The sequence below is a fragment of the Rutilus rutilus genome (genome assembly GCF_951802725.1).
Source record: "Rutilus rutilus genome assembly, chromosome: 15".
NCBI classification, from domain to species: domain Eukaryota; kingdom Metazoa; phylum Chordata; class Actinopteri; order Cypriniformes; family Leuciscidae; genus Rutilus; species Rutilus rutilus.
Genome location: NC_140220.1, coordinates 3639474 through 3659091, shown reverse-complemented (window position 1 = coordinate 3659091; position 19618 = coordinate 3639474). Strand labels below are relative to the sequence as shown.

At 35.4% G+C, this 19618-nt stretch overlaps 1 protein-coding gene across 1 annotated transcript in view; it reads left to right on the top strand.

The window, feature by feature from the left end:
• The first annotated feature begins 17589 nt into the window (after window positions 1-17589).
• The window catches only part of fut8b (fucosyltransferase 8b (alpha (1,6) fucosyltransferase)), a 98978-nt gene continuing 96949 nt past the window's right edge, over window positions 17590-19618 (top strand). Inside the window, exon 1 of the mRNA XM_084431768.1 lies at window positions 17590-17731. The gene's annotated coding sequence lies outside the window, so the exon portion shown is untranslated. The remainder of the gene's footprint in view (window positions 17732-19618) is intronic.

Sequence of the window (19618 nt, the reverse complement as noted above, 5' to 3'; positions counted from 1 at the left end):
GATAATTAGGACAATTATATATATATATATACTGTATATGTAAGATTATATATGTATTTTCAGAGTGTATTTGGAGCACGAGTTCATCACAGTGTTGAGACTGTGCTTAGTTTTACTGATGACGAGATGCCGTACTTCTCCCTGCTGGAGCGTTAGAGAGCCATATGATGATTGAACACACACACACACACACACACACACACATGCACAGAGAGAGAGAGAGAGTATTGATCATGGAGATGCTTTACAGCCCAGCCAGTCAAAATCCAACATTTGTTCTATGTCTGTCTGTCTGATATTGAAGTAATTAGTTTGAGTTCTGTGATTTCCCTAGTGAGTTCCCTTGCTGTTTACTCCCTATATAGGCAGTTGCCTTCTAAGGCAGCATCTTAACTGGAAAGAAACCTGAAAAGTGACTGATTTGAAACGATCTTCCTCCACCACACAAATAGCATTACTCACATGAATCAGATGAGACACTTGATTCATAATTGATACCAATAGAGTTTGACAATTACAAAAAAAATATTTTATGAAGTACTGAATAAAACAAAGATGATGTGTTTTACAGGAAAATACTTGAAAAGTCTTGAAAAAAAACTTTGTTTAATTAAATGTGTTGCTTGACGTTTCATTGTAATTATTTGTTCAATTTACTTGCAATTTTGCTGAAGTAAAACCTACACTATTTTCAATGCATGTCATTTGGCTAATAGTGTAATATTCTTAATAAGCAAAACACGTATATGATGTCTGGTGACGCTTTTCTATAGATCTGGAAACAGTTTTTCTCTTGTTATACACTGTTAGACATTTCAAGGTTTTTTTTTACAGTAACTTGCTGGCAACACTGTTAAAAAAGTCTCTCTCTCTCCCTCACACTCTCTCTCTCTCTCTCGCTCTCACTCTCACACACAGGTTTGCATTTTGCAGTAATGGTCCGGTTGCTTCAATGTGTCCAATATAGTCCGCCTCTGGCTGTTATAGCGTTGTAGACACATGGTGTAAGGCAAAAATTAGGAAATAAAAAGCATGATGGAAGCAAATTAAAAAAATACAGTAAGTCTCTGTATGTGGTGTTTGACGTCACAGAAATTCCCATGATGCAATGGGAATCACAGTTATTTACTGTAAAGAGAAATAGCAGTATAATACTGGGTGATTTAAAGTAAATAACTGTAGAAATTACAGAAAAGTCTAACAGTGTAGCGTGTGCACAAGCTTTTCCACCTCGTCTCCATAGATCTTGATGCTATTTTGAGTTTTGTAGCATTAGACTTTTTGGCACCTCATGGTTTGTACTTCATCCAGCATGAAATGTCACATCTCTTTATTAGATTCAGCTTTTTTTTTTTAGAGATTGCGTAACAACCTTGCACTGCAAACAAAACTTTTGTCTCTATTTCTAGTAAAATCCTCTCAGTATAACAGGCAAACTCCAGAGGTAATTACTCCGAGATCCCGAAGAGAAAAGGATCTGCTGTATCTGATCCCAAACGCTGGTTAATGAGAGCTGAGCTGGGCCTGGTTTCCACCGCTGACATTCCAAGGTGAAGCTGTACAATGATTGTGCTTTTCCCCGAGCGTTGTGCTGTATGTTTTCTGAAGCATTGGAGGTAATTACTCTGTTAGACGTGAACTCTGCGACCCGAGGGACTCGACTGCCTGAGACCTTTAGAGTCGGAGCTTCAAGTCCAGGTTTTTTTGTATTTTTTATGTGCAGAACAGGAGAGAGAGTGAGAGGAAATTGATTAAACATGTTTTTCCTCGTCCTTTGATGATACTGACACCAGTGGCTCTGAGGAGCAGATGTGATCAAAGATTCTGGAAGATTCAAGCCGTCACAGTCAGACTCTCTGTCCTGTTCCATGTCCCATACTAAACAATCAATACATATGAACAAGTATATATATATATATATATATATATATATATATATATATTACTATTTTTAATGTTTTGAAAGAAGTCTCTTATACTTATCAAGCCTGCATTTATTTGATTAAAAATTCAGAAAAACACCGGTAATATTGTAAAATATTCTTACACTTTAAAATAATGGTTTTCTATTTTAATATACTTTAAAATATAATTTATTTCTGTGATGCAAAGCTGAATTTAATGAAACATAACTATTTTTAATGTTTTTGAAAGAAGTCTCTTATGCTTATCAATCCTGCGTTTATTTGATCAAAAATTCAGAAAAAAACGGTAATATTGTAAAATATTCGTACAATTTAAATTTCTATTTTAATATACTTTAAAATATAATCTATTTCTGTGATGCAAAGCTGAATTTTCAGCATCTGCACTTATTTGATCAAGTTTATTTTATTTTAGCATTTATTTTTCAGCATCTGCATTTATTTGATCAGAAATTCAGAAAAAAACGGTAATATTGTAAAATATTCTTACAATTTAAAATAATGCTTTTCTATTTTAATATACTTTAAAATATAATTGATTTCTGTGATGCAAAGCTGAATTTTCAGCACGGTGACTCCAGTCTTCAGTGTCACATGATCCTTCAGAAATCATTCTAATATGCAGATTTTTTAGGCATCTCAGTTTTGCTGTTGCGGAAGCCTCACCTCAGTACTGAGTAGTTGCTATAGTTACCACCACACCTGTTTCTGCTAATGAGTCAACCTACTTCCAGATGCCTAATGTTTTTCGAGGATCTTGCATTTATATCAAGTGCTTTTTCAAGATTTGGAATCTGTCTAGGTGTGTCTCATTGTTAATATTTAAACAGTAGTGTACTTGCTTACTGCACACTGTCAGCCTAAATGTATAGTTTATACGATTACACCATTGTTGAGGATTTCAATTTCATGTATTTTTAACAAAACATTTTGTGTAAAAATGTATTTTGTAGTATAAACCTGCTGCAAAATATTGCAATGGATATTAATTCTGGTTCAGTGATCACACAAAATATTATAAACATTCTTAAATCAAGAGATATTTCACCCCAAAAAATTATCTCTGTCATTAATTACTCACCCTCATGTGAAATATATTTTTTTTAAATTAAGAAGCGGAAAACAAGACAAAAATACTGAGGAAGATTTTATTTTTTTATTTTTTTTGCAGTGTAGAAATAGTTGGTTGCATTGCATTATGGGATGCACTTTTGTATAGTGCACAATGTCTTCTTCTTTTTTTTACATCACGATAAATGTATTGTGATTGTCAAAACATTTGGTAACTAAACTTAGCTTTAGTGACAACATGTTGAAATGTTTAGCCTACATGGTACAGTGACTGGTAAGTTAATGTTTTTATTATTGCTTGACACAAATTTCACGATTTCAAATCAATTCTTGTGATTTGATTCTGATCTTGATTCAATATCGATTCATTTGGATACATATTAGGTACATTTTCTCAAGAAAAAAACTCACTTAATGCTATACAGAGAGAGCATGGTCAGCTGTATTATTATTAAAGGTTAAAAATAACTCAATAATATAATGTGGTTTTTATTATAAAAACAACGTTATAATATTGTATGGATATAAGTAAAAATACAATAAATATGTAATATAGTGCACAAAATACCTACTCCTTTCTATTGCTAATGTTTCTAGCCAGCTAACATGCTATGGTCATGAAATTACTTTCCTGATGTTCTCCAGCTGTATTAATGACCTCTTTCCGCGGTTGAAAAACACTGATTGATTGAAATTATGTATGAGGCATATGCATTTCAGTAAGTTGTAATGTCTCTTTCAACATACCCATTGTTCGTTCGTGTTTATTTACTAAGGTTAGATGATCGGCGATGATCTGAGGCGCTACAACGATCTGTCGTCACATTTACAAGCGCCAAAACGGTATTTATTGTTTGAATTTTGAAATAAAATTGACAGAATTTGAGAGATGAGAATTTGTTTCATATCAAAAGTAGCCTTCTCTGTCGCGGTGTCAGTGTCCTCCTCTTTGCTTCGTGATTTTTCTCTGCGTGAGAAAATGGATGTGTGGCCTGAGCGCGTGTGAAAAGTGTAAATTGCGTGAGTCTCGCGCTGAATGCGTGAGAGTTGGCAGAGCCCACACAAGAATACATCGATTCCAAAAACTTTCGATCTTAACATGAAATCCCAGATGAACTCTAGCCTTGTTCTCGCCTGGCTCTGGCTGAAATCCACTAGAGATTCCCAAACCTTTCTGGAGGAGGATTTCTGTTCTAATACTCTAACATTGAGAACTAACACTACCTACTCGAGGGAGTGAACCTGGACTTAAGTGATAAGAGCTGTGGTACTGTAACTAACCTTAGCTTTATCAGCCAGGACGGATTACAGGTGCACAGACCAGACGACACACGGCGAGTTGAGGAAGATATCTAGTGGTTTATAAGCGCTGGGTTAAATCTGACAGGTGGAAAACAACTCAAGACAACAAGAAATTAAACAAGTGGGAATTAAATATTAAGTCAACATGGGTTTATAAAATGGAATCTTTCATAATTAACTCTGCCTTCCTCAGAGTCCTGACTTTATACAAATTATTCAAATCATTCAAAGTGGTGCCGACTATACCACACACTTTAACAATACCGTCACTGAAAAAAAACAATAAGAAAAATGTACTTAATTTTTCTTTGGCAAGTTTTTGCACGCATATTTTTTAAAGTACTTTTCACATATGGATTCAAGAAAACTCTACTTAACTAAGTTAAGTGAAAGTATCAAATAAAATAAGTAATTTTAACTTGTCTAGTAAAAGGTTGAGTAACATCTATTTAGTTGAAGTTTCCTTTGCAAAACATTTCACTCAAACAATATAGCATTGAATTAAACCACATGTTTAAAGTATATGCTTTACTTAGAAACATCGAAGTAATTAATACAATAGATATTGTGAGACTACGTATCAAAAAGACATATCAAGTGAACACAGAGACCTCAATACTTGGTAGACAATACACAATGACCGTGACATTTGTTGGATTGTTTTTGTGTTTGAATGTGTCATTTTGAGAAGAAAATGAACTCCAAATGTCACAAAATGGCAAGATACTAATCCTAATAACAAAAGCAATGATAAAACAGTGTAAATACAGCTGGAAAACAGTGAAAAATCAACCTCATTCATTATTCAAGGCCCAGTGCATGATGTGAACACCAGTATCAGAAAAGTTGAGTAATTGTACTTAATTTTATAACGTTGATATTTACGCTTTCATTTCTACACGCTTGAATTGAGTACTAATATAGAATTTACTTAGTTTTTTTTTTTTTCTTGCCTGAACTAACTTTTTCATGTAGAAATTACATTATTTTCTGTAGTTTTTACTTCACCAAAAAATCGTTTTTATCAGTGTTATTATCTATCTCTATTTTTTAGATTAAAGGTGCTATAAGCGATGTCGGGAGATGTAACTTCTTGTTGAGGCTAGCTAGACCCTCCCTCCCTCCTCCCCTCCCCTCCCTTCCGGCATAAAGGAAAGTCAAAGTAGTCACTACAAACAAAGTTACGTTTTACTGATACTTCATTCAATGTGTAATGTCACCAAGTTAGATAAATGCTTTTATATATTGCAGAACAGAATGCAGAAAAAGAGAAACATTATCTTAAAATCGTTTCGCCACCTGAGGTTATAACTAACGTTATAGCTCCCATACAAGGATGCAATAATAGCAAGATAACGTTAGCTTCGCGTTTCCCAGTGAGCATAAACAACGGCGGCGTCATAAACTAATTTAGTCAAAGTTGTCAATAGCCTATAAATGAACATTCAAATTCATAACAAACAGTGGGTGAAAACAATCATTCACACAAATTGTCGCCCTACTGTGAATCTGCTTGATCATTTACAATAGAGATTGATCGCTAGCTGCTTGTTGTATTCACCAAAGTTAACGCTGACTGCATAGTTCTAGCTAATTACATCCTTGTGTTGGTTTGGCGAACATGGACGTCAGTTTAGAAAGAAAAATGGATTTACCTGTTCTGCAAAAAACAGAGCAACTGCATGTCGGATTGGAAGCCCTTCTGCCGGCGGAGTTCTTGCCACCTTTCGAAGGTTTTTCCGATGTAAATTCGGTACTTTGCGCGTTCCTTAAAGGGATAGTTCACTTTGAAATTAATTTTTGATATGTTTTAGCTTACCTCAAGGGCATCAGTCATATAATGCAGGTCGATGGTCACTGGCTCAAAACACAAGCACAGAGTCCAAATTAAAACAATTCCCCATCGTCCAAATGAAACAATTCCCCATCATAAGTACACATTGATGGCCTAAGACACGAAACGAGCGGTTTGTGTGAGAAAACGAACAGTATTTATATCGTTGTTATCTCTTGAAAACAGCACACGTCCAAATGATCTGACGGCGCGGGCGGGTATAGATGTATACACTAGATGTCGCCTTCGCTACTGCAGTTCATTGGAACGAAACCGTAGCCAAGGCGACATCTATGTATATATCTATACCCGCCGGCGCCGTCAGATCATTTGGACGTGTGCTGTTTTCAAGAGATAACAACGATATAAATACTGTTCGTTTTCTCACACAAACCGCTCGTTTCGTGTCTTAGGCCATCAATGTGTACTTATGATGGGGAATTGTTTCATTTGGACGATGGGGAATTGTTTTAATTTGGACTCTGTGCTTGTGTTTTGAGCCAGTGACCATCGACCTGCATTATATGACTGACAGACAAGAACGGTTTGACCTAAAAATATCAAAATTGAAACTACTGCGGAAACAAAGACACCTACATCTTGGATGCCCTTGAGGTAAGCTAAAACATATCAAAAATTAATTTCAAAGTGAACTATCGCTTTAACCTTGTCCCTCTTCTTTGCAATTGGTTCATCGGAATGTCGTCTCTTTGGTCGTGTGTCGGCCATAATTCAAACTTCCCTCTTCATGCTTCTCTCTCCTCCACACCCACTTCACATGTCATGTGCACACGCACTAACCCCCTAAACCCCACCCTCAAATACATCTTGTCGGTTATTGGCTGGAACACTGTTTGTTATGTTTCGTGGTGCAGGTTAGCCTAGTTTGTTTTTCTTGCTGTTTGTGGAGCCTGTGCTGTCTACAGAGACAGCGTTTTTTCTACAGTGTGTTCAGGGGACAGGCAGCTAGCGGATAGTGAGGAGATGTTTGCTGTATGTGACAAAAAATGTTTTGGCCTAAAAAACGCGTGACATCGCTTAGAGCATCTTTAAGTGACTGATACCAGCACACAAATTAAAAATTAATGACAGATTTAATAAAACAAGAATAAAACATTTTCATAATTATAACCACAAAGCTTCCGTAAAAAAATACATATGCTGGTGGGCTTACTTGCACACAGCATCCACATGAGCCTCAAAAATCAACTTTTCATTTATTACAGTAACAAGGTATGAAACAACCTGTAGATGTACAACCTCAACAGCATGATCATTAATAACCACAGGACAGAGGACTGTGGGATTCTTCCTAAAATCTATAATCATCTCTTTAGTTTTAAATATATTGATGTCCAAAAAGGAAAAACTTGCACCAATTATAACATCTGCCAGTACAGAACCATGATAAGTATCCTCATTATTATTAACCCTCCTATTAACTCTGGGGTCGATTTGACCCCATTCAGTGTTTAACGTCTCTAAATACATAATAAAAAAATAAAAAAAGACTTTTCCTAATTTAATGGGCACAACTGGCTGGGTAAACATAAAAGTAACATGATGATATGGTTTCAATTTTCTGTATACATTTTGTAGCATCGGTGTTCTTTGGGTTCAATTTGACCCCAGGCTCATTTTGCTGTGTAAAACATATAAGAATTATTATTATTTTTTTATTTTTTTGTTCACACATTGGTGATTTGACACAAATCACACATTTGTTTTGGATGATATTGAGATCATTATAACTTGAGATTTTATGATCTTCAAAAAACTTCCCTCTGCTTTAGGACCCAACCTAACATTACCATATAGGCCTATCTGAAGTATTGCGAGAACCACTGATAGTTCACACGATATAGTGGAGGGGGGAATCATAATTCTCACAAGACATTAGATATTTCCAGTCGTGTTTGGTGTTTTTAGCCCCCAACGGCGCCTTCCAGGCAGCGAGGGGATGGGTAGGTTTAAGGTTGAGGTTAGGGTTAGCTGCCTGTAAGGAGCCATTGGGGGCTAAAAACACCATAGAGCATTTCCAGTGCCATTTCTATATTTCCAAGGATGGGAAAACATAATTCTTGCAAGAACTTTGATATTTTGTGCCGTGGGGGGAGGGGAAAACATAATATAAACTTGTAAACTCTGTGAGCTCTCTCTTTATGCTCTCTCTCAATTGAAAATGACCTCTAAGCAAAGGTTTTCTGTCAATTAGATTTTGGCATAGTTCTTTGAAAGTGACAGTGACAGAGGAGAATGTGTCTGAGATAGTCGATAATGTCGAGGAGGACCCTGATTATGAGGCATCCTCCTCAGATGAGCATGAGACTCCTAGTGTTGACCCTCATGTTGTCTAGCAGATAAATTACCTTCCAAAAATGAAACGTTATTATGATCCCACTTGAATGACAGTGTCCAAAATTTAGACAAATTTGAACATTTTGCTGCTTCGGTTGTTATGATGTTGATTCACATTTTTCTAGATTATTGTGCATTTTACATATTTGCTAAAAAAACTTTATCACAAAACCCCAAATTTCACTGTTTTTGTCCTTGGCACCAAATGACCAGCTAACATCATTTTACTGATCATATCATCAGCACATGATTGCTATAAAAGGAAGGAAGAAGTGCTTCAAATCATTGTTATCTTCTGTTAGCAATGGTTTCCTCCAAAGAAAGACGTGCAGCCATCATCTTTGCATCAAAATGGTCTCACATGTAAGGAAATAGCTGCAAAGAACCATTTAATAGATCATCAAGAGCTTCAAGAATAGAGGTTCGGCTGCAGTGAAGAAGGCTTTAGGACGTCCCAGAGTGTCCAGCAAGTGCCAGGACCTTCTCCTCCTGAGGAATCAGCTAGGGAATGGTGTCAGCACCAGTGCAGAACTGCTCAATATTGGCAGCAGGTGGGTGTGAGAGCATCTGCACACACAGCGAGGCCAAGACGTTTGGACAATGGCCTGATGTCAAGAAGGGCAGCAAAGAAGCCACTTCTCTCCAATAAAAACATCAAAGATTGACTGAAATTCTGCAGGGAGTACAAGGATTGGACAGCAGAAGATTGGTGCAGAGTTATTGTATCTGATTAGAACATCTGGAAAATCGATTGTCCAGAGAAGAAAAGGTGAACGCTGCCATGAGTCCTGCGTCGTGCCAACAGTGAGGCATCCTGAGACTATCAATGGGAGTGTCAAATTGACCCCAAATTTATTAGAAAATTTGTATAATATCACTGTAAAAAATTTCTAACCCTCCCAAATCAAAAATTTCAAGTGACCGATAACATCTAAATTTTTCAATTGGCCCAAGTGAAATTCTGTAAATTACAAAATTAAATGTACAGATTTTCACTTGGGCCAATTGAAATTTACAGAATTTCACTTGGGCCAATTGAAAAATTTAGATGTTATCGGTCACTTGAAATTTTTGATTTGGGAGGGTTAGAAATTTTTTACAGTGATTATAATGTAAAGCTATTAATACACCGAAAAAAAATAAAATATATATTAGTGATATTTAATAGTGATTTGCTAGTCAAATTGACCCCAGTGGGCAAAAAATATTGGTAGATTTGAGGGTTAAGGAGGGAAACAATCACTGAATCATCCTCATTTACTTTAGATTTACTCTTGACTTAGTATAGCTCCCATTGTTGTGTTTTGCATGCTGAATGATGAAGTCTGTGTGAGACTCAAGTATGGTCAATTGCAAGATATTGTCAGTCACACATATAGAAAGACTGAGAAAGTTGTCACAACTTATTGGTCATATTTTTTTTTTTTTTGTACAGTCAGTGTATGCTACATCTATCCCCAGCTAGTGTTACTCACCCCAGTAGGCTAGTGGAGTTTGTTTGACATTAACTCTAATCTGTGGTTGTGTAGTAGCCTACGCGTCCAAGTAGACAAATGTGTCTGCCATGTATTAAATTCTGAGAGATCTAGCAGAAACAACCAGTGAGTTAGCAATGCTCAAACAGAAGGTGCAACTTTCCTCCCGGTCTCCCCTTAATCAAGGCTCAACAGCGCTCTCTAGTGGCTGGAGGAGCATCATGCACGATCATAACTTCACGTTTTATGTGTCCAAATACGTTTTTGGTTGACTGTAAATAGGCTGCAGTTTATGTCACACCTGTCAGAAACATTGATTGATAGCCGTGGATGATTTATGCTCTCCTGTCGTGTCGCATTTGCGGTTGTGTGACAGGCGGTTATTGTCACGTTTCATTCATCGGTTAGAGTTAGTGCTGCGCTTGTGTGAAGCAGCAGAGCTCACTGTGTCTGCATTTATTTCAGTACTTTGAGACATCACAACAGTTCCAAACTAGTGAGCTGTAGCTAGACAGCATTAGCTGTGACCCTGTTCTGAAGTGCCTTCAAAAACACCCTCTATTGCTTGCATTTCATTCATCATGCGTTGAGAAGACAGTCCTGTAATGCATTGCCAGAAACTCATTCCAAGGTCACAGATGAAAAAAATAATCATCCTAAAATATATTATTGTATTTAATTCAGATCTAAAAAGTTTTGTTAAAATATAGGTCAGTCTAATAATATGGCTTTTTATGGACTATTTTACCCAATATTTGTGTGTCGGTCCTTATACGTAGAGAGATCCAAATCAGTTCAGTTGCTTAGATCCCACAGGGAACGTTACATTTACATTTACATTTACATTTACATTTACATTTACATTTACATTTACATTTAGTCATTTAGCAGACGCTTTTATCCAAAGCGACTTACAAATTAGGACTAAATAAAGCGAGTCATCATGAAGAGGCAAAAACAACAACAACGCAAGAAGTGCTCAGAATACAAAGTTCAGGCATTATTCAGAGTAGCATAAGTCTGATAAGTGATGTTTCAAAGGATTTTTTTTTTATTTTTTTATTTTTTATTTTTTATGAGGTTAAGTGCTCACGGAAGAGATGGGTTTTCAGCTGTTTTTTGAATGTTGCCAGTGATTCTGCATTCCGGATGAGGCCGGGGAGAGCGTTCCACCAGCATGGAGCTGTGAATGAGAATGTTCTGGAAAGTGATTTTGTGGCTCTCTGTGATGGAACCACGAGACGTCGCTCGTTGATCGATCGTAGGACCTTAAACGAAAATTCTATTAACGTTAGAAGAACGTTTGTTCATAACGATGATAGAACCTTGCCAGAACGTTGCACAGGTTCTGTCAAAGTTCTTCTAGTGACGTTAATAGAATGTTCGTTTAAAATGTCTCTGGTATTTAATAATGTTCTCAAAACGTTAGCACAAAAGCATTATTCAGCTACACATTGTTCATGGAGCGCTTTTTTTCCTTTTTTTTTATCATTTTGAAGAATGATAAAATGGAATATTCCCTTAAAATAAATACACATTAAGACCATTAAGAAATAACATTTTCATAACTTAAAGGCAACGTTAGCAAAACGTTCTTTGTTAGCTGGGACGGCAGCTGTCAGGAACTATAGGCATCATCAAGTGCATGAAAGTGAATCACTGAATAATAAGGAAAAATAGTTTGATCTGACCAAATTCTCAGTGTGAAACAGTGAAGAGCTCAGATCTCAGACACTTGAGGAGATCAATATCAACACTTTTTCGTAACGTGTTTTTTTTTTGTTTTTTTTAAGAAAGAAAGAAACAAAATTTCATGAAGCAACATTCTCTTTGTTCTTTACTTGCAAATCATACATCATTTCATGTGGTGTTTCATCTTTGTGGACGTACACAAACAGACACTATAACTTTATTTCTGCCTTTATCCCTTATCTTTGTAGTCCTGGGGTCTTTATATATTTGAGTGAGTTTAACATGTTTTTGAGTTATGGTCCAGTTAAAAAAAGGGCAACATCAGAATCTCTTTAATATTTATTTTATATATTATTGCATCATGCATCAAACCAATAAAATGCACAAGTATTTTTTATTTTATTTTTTACTCAAAAACATATATTGCATTTTTTGTATATTATTTTCAGTTAATGCATTACACACACACACACACACACACACACACACACACACACACACACACACACACACACACACAAACATATATATATATATATATATATATATATAGCCTATATAAAATCTGAGAGACTTTCTGTTTGGTATTTCACATATAGGCCAATGAAACTGAAACACCTGGTTTTAGATCACATTCATTTATTAATATATTGTACAGACTCCTTTTTGTGGCCAATAGAGCATCAATTCATCTTGGGAATGACAGATACAAGTCCTTCACAGCGTCCAGAGGGATTCTGAGCCGTTCCACTTCCAGAACAGTGTCCAGCGATAGGGTAGAGTGGGGGAAAACGCCCCCCTTAAGGAAAATGTGACATTACAGTGAAACAAAACATAAATGTGACTAGAATTGCCATCCCGGTTTTGAGTGACTATGGCAGGAGTTATTCACCAAATATTAAAATTGCTCAGCCTTCATAATTAATTAGTATTTCCACTGAAAATATTTTTGTACAAAGGGGGCGTTTTGCCCCAGCGATAAAATGCCCCCTTTCTTACCAACCAGTTTGCTTCATAGATAAACAGCAAAATTAACAGACAATAGTTTTTAATCTCTAAAGGTAAAAGGCAAGTAATGTATCAACATGTATATATATTAATATTTATTTCAGAAATGTTCAAAATAGGCTAAATTAACTACCTTCCATCAGTGAGCTAACTGTGCTAGCAAGCTAGCTAGTTAATGCTCACTTGAGGTATTTTTTTCATGTTTTGTTCAAATATTTTGATTTTACCACCTAGTTATACTGCATTAAGTGTAAAACAAAGGATTTGATAGACAGAAATATTTTATTATAGTAATTATGATAGAGAAACTATGCCCCCAGGGCGGGGGGCGTTTTACCCCTCAGTGTAGGGGGCGTTTTACCCCACAAGCTATGAGTTTTTTAAAATAATGTTTAATTTTTAAAATATAATTATATTCCTTATGAATAATATATGATCTCAAACTACAGACTTCACTATTCATCTATCATACATCACTGTGATATCCTGCAGAACAATATTCTCTTAAACACTTATTTACTAATATCTGAAAATTATAGCATTTATTTACCATGTAATCCTCTTCTCTTCAAATGTGTCGCTGGTGTCAGCTTCTCGAGATTTGTATATCCCCGTTATCAACGTAGTGCATAGCAACAGTAAAAACCTATATTGACTACTTTTAGTGGTTATTTTGGGAAAAACAGGTGGGGGGCGTTTTCCCCCACTCTACCCTACTGGTGGAGGAAAACGGTTCTTGCCAGTTCATTTATCAAGCACAGTCGGGAATGCCAAGATATTGCAGGATTCTCCACACCGTAACACGGATGTGGGGCAGACAGTGAAGGTGGACTCATCAGAGAACAACACATGTTTGTCCACAGCCCAAGATTTGCACTGCGAAACTGACATTTGGCGTTGGATCAGCAGCTCGATCATGAACATTGACTCTGGAGCTCCAGATGAACAGTTCTGGTGGAAACACGAGAGTCGAGGTGTTCATTTAATGAGTCGTGCAGATGTGGTTTTAAGTTTTTTGGATGCAATCCAGGATAGTACCTGGACATCTCTTTCCGACAGCTTCTTCTTGCATCCAAACATCAACATAGTGTCGGCCCAGATCCGGCAAACATCCGGTACGCGTTGAATCCACATGTGCCAGATGTGGCCCGGATCTGGGCCGACACTATGTTGCTGTCTGGATTGACAGTTACTCCTGTTGGTCCTGCGTGGATGTACTCGGACATTACACTTGACACGAACTCTCGATACACCACAGACGTGCTGTCCTGCTCACAGATGAGCCAGCGAGACGCGCACCAACAATTTAAACTCTAATATGTCTCCCTTTATGTTCATATTTCATGTACAGTTGTGCTATTGCTCTGCTAATTCAACCTTCATGTAAAATCAGTGAAACCTCCAACACTATATTATGTTTCAGTTTCATTATCCAACCCCTGTCCTGGCTCCAGATGATGATCCACATTCAGCTCAAGACGCTGCTGCCATCTAGAGGAGGAGTGGAGCGCTGCACATCTGCGCACATCACCATGGCAACCCGGAAGAAGCCAATTGTGTGCAATCAATGACCCTGTGATCATAGTGCTATATATAGAATCAGCTGCACTTGTATGAATTACCCACAGCACTGATATTATATTGTTCCACTACACAGAGTTACGTATATTTAAAATGTCAGTATTTATAAAACCTCTTTATATAACTAGGCTAATGCATGCAAATTGGTTTGATCCCTAACATTTTATTTCTCGTTTTAGATAAATGTTAGTGTATATATGCATGGTGTAAAAGGCATGTTTTGCAACTTGTTTACTCGTTCTTCTGTTGCTTTTCTTAAATTAAGTTAGGTAATTTAGTTAAGTTCAGTTTTAGACATAACATGGGCTATTATTTTATGCTTTTTGCTATCATTTACCCTCCTCTGATGGGAATGATTATATCAATACATCTTACTGACAGCATCGGGTTTATAACAGCTAATTCAGCCGGCATCTCTCAGTGGAACACGTTTTCTATTAGATTATTTCTGCTTCATCCTGCGCTTTATTTGCATTTGCATTAATTTTCATTATTTATGAGGCTGTGATCCCGCAGAGAGCGCACAAGGGTGTTCATTTATCAAAAACAAAAACTCTGACAGCGTGTTAACAATAACTGTTAAAATTAGACAGAATTTATGTCTATTCATTATTCAGATGAATGAAGACATCACATTTGCTGCACAGAAAACAACTTATTATAAAAGTCTTTATGTAAGATAGAGGAGACCAGAGGATTCATGCGTCTTTACATTATTTATATATACTGGCTTAAATCTAGATTTGCACTAGAAAAAAATAATAATAATAATAATTAAGCCCTTTTTCAATATTCAATCAACAGTAAAATTCCATCAAATTGAACTGAATAATCCTTACATATTCATATTATGAATTACGAATTACGAATTTTAAAATCTAGAGCTTAATAAAACATTTTGTGTAAATCTTAAACTTGAATTTAAACGTATGAATAAAATGAATCGCATAAATTATATGAATCACATAAACTAAATGGTCCATTCCCTTGTTCCATTAAGATTTATAGTTTTTAAAATTCTTAATTCATAATATGAATAATATATAAGGATTATTCAATTCAATTTTATGGAATTTTACTATTAAATTAAATGCGTAAATCTTGAAAGAAGTTTTCAAAAATGTTTTTTTGAGAGTGTGCTGCTAACTCTAAGCATGTAAACTGAACGCTGTGTGCATGTGAACACAATCCGTTTTAATATTTGTTAAAGAGTAATGAGACTAAGTGAACAGTAGATGGCAGTATGTAAATATGAGCAGATCTCATCCGAGTCCACAATCAATTGCAAAAACCTTGCCATCCTCACACTATTTCTCTTAATAACCACCATCACAATATCAGGGCATTTATTCAAGTTTTCATGCACTAAAAAGGATGCTCTGATGTTTCAGCGTGATTTGGTTTGTCAGATTTGCACTAGATTCATTTGCTGCAAAGCAGGATATTAAATGGTTCTTCGACTTCAAAGAAAAGTGTGCTTTTTCTCTGGGATGCTGTAAATCAGAGCTCAGAGGAAGGCGTCCCCGGTGAATAATGCTCTTCCAGTTGAATTCAGCTTCTGTTGTGCTCTTTAATTAATGATGATGTGCGTGTTTGTGCTGTTCGATAGTTCTGGCAGGTTTTCAGTTATAAGCAATCAGCACATTCTCATGAAATATGAACACATTTGCCTTGGTAAAGGTCTGAACTGCAGAGGCTCATTTCACTCCCACTCTCCAAACTGAACCTGAGTGTGTTTGTGATGATTTACTTCAAACTAAGTGGTCGTGTTCATAATCGTCTGCTTTCAGCTACTCATTAAAAGTAATATTTATTGCGTTGCACTGGTGTTGTGCAGTTCACTCTTGACCAAGCTGATTTACAGACGATATGGACCAGCTTCTGTGCAAATGTTCTTTTCCAGAAGGGATATAATTGGCACAAAGTTTTAGTTTCAGAACTTGAGATTGTTAGATCTCACAACACTCTGTTTTGTTGGCTTGATGACTCTTTATCTTTTTCTGTACGCCTAGCACATTTGCAGGTGAACATGAAATCCAAATTTTCTCTTTTTTTGTACCATATCCGACTTTCTTTTAGTTTGTGTTCCAAAATAATGACCTTTTTCCTCATATTTATGGAGATGATGTGTACAGATGTGCGTATAAAGGTGCCTTTTAACACTTTAATGTTGAAAATGCTAAGATCAGACATTTTATCCCTGTACCAGTTTTATTTTTTTTTACAAACTATTGTAAATGGTTTAGATATAACATTTTTGTGGCTGTAGGCTATTACTTAACTGTTTTAGCTTATAATCATTAATTAATAATTTATTATCAATTATTTATGTACCTTCTGATGTAATATTTTGGATTTACAGAATGTTTAATTTGTATTCCTAATTGTTCTACTTCCCTCCTTTTATATTGGCATACCATTGTAAATTAAAATGTAAAAAAAAATATATATATATATAGCCTATATATATATATATATATATATATATATATTATATTTTATTATATACATTTTTTTATTATATTTTGTATTATATATAGGCTATAAATGTATATATATATATATATATATATATATATATATATATATATTTTTTTTTTTTTTTTTAAATAGATATACAACAGGGTTTAACCATTAACACACACATGGACTCCAAATATAAAAGCTAGATTTCCTCAGTAAAATTTCTGTAATAATTATAATAATTATAATAAATATAGAATGTTATGTAATAATTTGCAGATCAGTAGCTAGAAAGTTAGAAGTAAGACATAATGGAAATACTATAAGCTATTTCTTCAATGTTTGAACTTAGCTTACAATCGATTTATATAATCAATTTATTATCAATTATTTATTTACCTTCTGATGTAATCTTTTTTTATTTACAGTATGTTTAATTTTTATTCCTAACTGTTACCTTTCATCCTTTAGGAAAACAAGACATTGCCATCATGCCGTGCCATTGTAAATAAGAATATTGCTCTTAAATAAATGCCTGGTAAAAGAAAAGAAAAGAAAAGAAAAGAAAAGAAAAGAAAAGAAAAGAAAAGAAAAGAAAAGAAACATACATAGTATTTAATAAATAGTATATAAACCTTTTAACCCTTTATGTACCCATGGACCCCCAATAAAAACCGCTAGATTTCCTCAATAACATTTTATATTTACATTAGACTATTATGTAATTATTTGCAGGTCAGTAGTTAGAAAGTTAGAAGACGTCATGAAAACGTAAAAAAAAAACTTCCGCGTTTTCTATTCTCCACAGACCCCCAGACAGTGTCAGTGAGTGGGTCTCGTGAAAGATGATCTGCCGGTAGATGGTCGGTGCGGCGCTGACATGCGCAGTGAGAGCAGCAGATGATGCTCTTCTCTCTCTCTGTGTGTGTGTGTGTGTGTGTCCGCTGATTTCATCTCTCACACACGCGTTCTTCTCCTCCATCCTCCTGGATCTTCCTCCGGAGCGGCAGCGCGGTTTTACGGTACGTGAGTGTGTTTGTGTGTTTGTGTATGTAAATAAAGGCGTTTACAGCAGCGCGCGCTGGACGCGTCTCAAAGCCGCCGATGCGCGTGCAGCATCTGAAGATAATAAACACAGCGGTGTGCATGAAGCGTTATGGTCATCATCTTAGGCAGTTCCTAGCAAACAACGGGTTTGGGCTTCATCATGGATATGTTCCTAATCAGCAGCATTTATTAGGCATTAACATCATTGACGAGTTGGACATGTGTGAAGTGTGAAGCATTTTTGACGTTTTCCAAGTCAGCAGCAGCTGTTGGCATCATATGTGTGTATAAGACATTTTTGGTCAACATCATAGACGCTTCCAAGTCAGCAACATTTTTGGCCATCATATAGAGTTATGACTTTGCGTCTAAGATGCAGTTCACTGGGTCTTGAGACACAGCCAGTGTCAGACAGCCTGTTGCAGGATCCTCGTGTGACTAACATGATGTATAAAACATGTTGATGTCTGGAGAAACTGTCTATCTATCAATCTATCACAACATTTTGTTAATGTCAACATTGCTTTATAGTAAATTCAGCTGATGCGTAGATGATGTATTTGTCTGTTGTACAGTATAGTAATGTATTGTACAGTAATTGTTTACTGTATTTTATTTTGCATCACCAATTTCTTAGTGAAACAATAACTTCGTTTTATTATAGACTGTATATTTAGACTATAGATGGTTTTATTTATTTGGAATTGATTATACCATGAGAAGTGGGTGTTTTGGAGTCGACGATTGGAGGGAGGAGTTAAAAAGTAAGAAGTAGGGTATACAGGGCTAAAGGCAAACCTTAAGAAAAATGTTAAAAAAAAGAAAAGAAATGTTTGTATTGAACATTGATGGAGCAACAGATTTTGTGTGAAAATACATTTTGTTTAAAAATCTTATAATTTGGGCCTTTCACCCCACACACGGGGTCAAACCAGCATTATATATGTATATGTATATATGTGTATACATGTATACAAATATATGTGTATACACACACATAAATATATTATATACAATAATAATATTATATACATAATTTATACATAAATATATTGTATACAACAATGTCAATAATAGTAGGTTAATACTTGTTCAAAACAATCACTTTAGCAAAGTTTGTACAATTTTCTGTTTATGTTGATGAATAAAAGAATGAATTTTTTGTTCAATAAATATGCGGTCATTAAAATGTTCATTTAAAAAAAATACAGAAACAAATTTATTTTAAAAAGTAAAGATTCTGAAAGCATTGAAGGAGATCCCATAATCATTTAATATAGATTTACACTAGTAACAAAAAAAAAATACATTTTAGTATATGATATGATTAATGTACACATTTTTAAACATGATGGTTTCATTATAAATATGGTGATTATCGCTTAGGTTGACACCCAACTTAATATATTATATTTACCATCTGAATCTAACCATGTCAACAAATGTAAAAGTCAGCCAGTTATTTATTATCATGTTAATTATTGTGACTTTTCCACCAACTTTTACCCCAAATACCATACTGAACAAAACTGAAAATCATTAAGAAGACCGTTGTCTCAAAATATAGTCAATCAATTTAGCGATTAGACTACATAAACTATCTATAGACTACAAAGCTACATAAATCTACAGCATTTTTAAAAACATTAATTATTAGATCAAATTAGCGCAGAATCAACCGAGATCGCATCAAGAATCAGCCAAATTTCCACGTGCATCTTGAAAAGTGGATGTTTTGTGATGTGCTATGGCACGTTTATGTGCCATCTATTGGTTTACAGGAAAATCAAATCAAAGGTGCCTTTTACCCTGGTGCGCCTTTAGCCCCATTGTACCCTACTTGTGATGTTAAACAAAAAGAA